Here is an 899-nt window from a genome sequence, read left to right as displayed (position 1 = left end):
TGTTCACATTATTTCATTTTTAATATGAACATGTTTGTTTTGTTTTTTTCAAATTGTATGTTTTTTTATCACACGCGGCTTGTAATGATCTGTTGTGATTTCATCTCAATTACCTTTTTTACCAGAAAGGTGTACAATAATATTTTTTACAAAGGTTACAGGTCAGACGAGCAAAATTGTATGCTCTCTTCAGCGAACAAAAGACTCACAAAAACCAACTTAAATACACTTATGTAGACAGAAGCGTGTTTAAGTTGGTTTTTGTGAGTCTTGTTGCACGCAAAAAAAACACACTCAGTTTCGGTAAGTTGGTTTTTTGTGAGTTTTGGTACGTTGGTTTTTGTGGGTTTTGGTATGTTGGTTTTTTAACCCACAAAAATCCAACTTACCAAAACCCACATACGTGTACCAAGTTGTTTTTTTCTGTGTTTACTTTTTTACCAAGTTGTAAAAAAGACCCACATTAAACACAGAAAAAACCAACTTACCAAAACTCACAAAAAACCAACTTACCAAAACCCACATAAGTGAGTTTTTTTCTGTGTTTGACTCACTTTTAACCAAGTTGGAAAGAAGACCCACTTTAAACACAGAAAAAAACAACTTACCAAAACTCACAAAAAACCAACTTACCAAAACCCACTAAAAACCGACATACCAAAACCAACAAAAAACCAACGTACCAAAACCCACATATGTTACCAAGTTAGCTTTTTCTGTGTTTTACACAGTTTTAACCAAGTGGGTAAGCAAAAAAGACCCACTTAAACCAACTGCCAATACCGCTTGGTTTAACACGGATAAAACCCGTGTTAAGCTCGAGTTTTACACACTTATTTGGGAAGGGAAGCGTTGGTTCTAAGGCCTTACAAATCCAATGTAAAAACTAAGAGTGGAAG

The sequence above is a fragment of the Dreissena polymorpha genome, chromosome 7 (assembly GCF_020536995.1).
Source record: "Dreissena polymorpha isolate Duluth1 chromosome 7, UMN_Dpol_1.0, whole genome shotgun sequence".
Lineage (NCBI taxonomy): Eukaryota > Metazoa > Mollusca > Bivalvia > Myida > Dreissenidae > Dreissena > Dreissena polymorpha.
The sequence above is the reverse complement of the archived record's forward strand: the minus strand, read 5'-3'. Positions refer to the sequence as shown.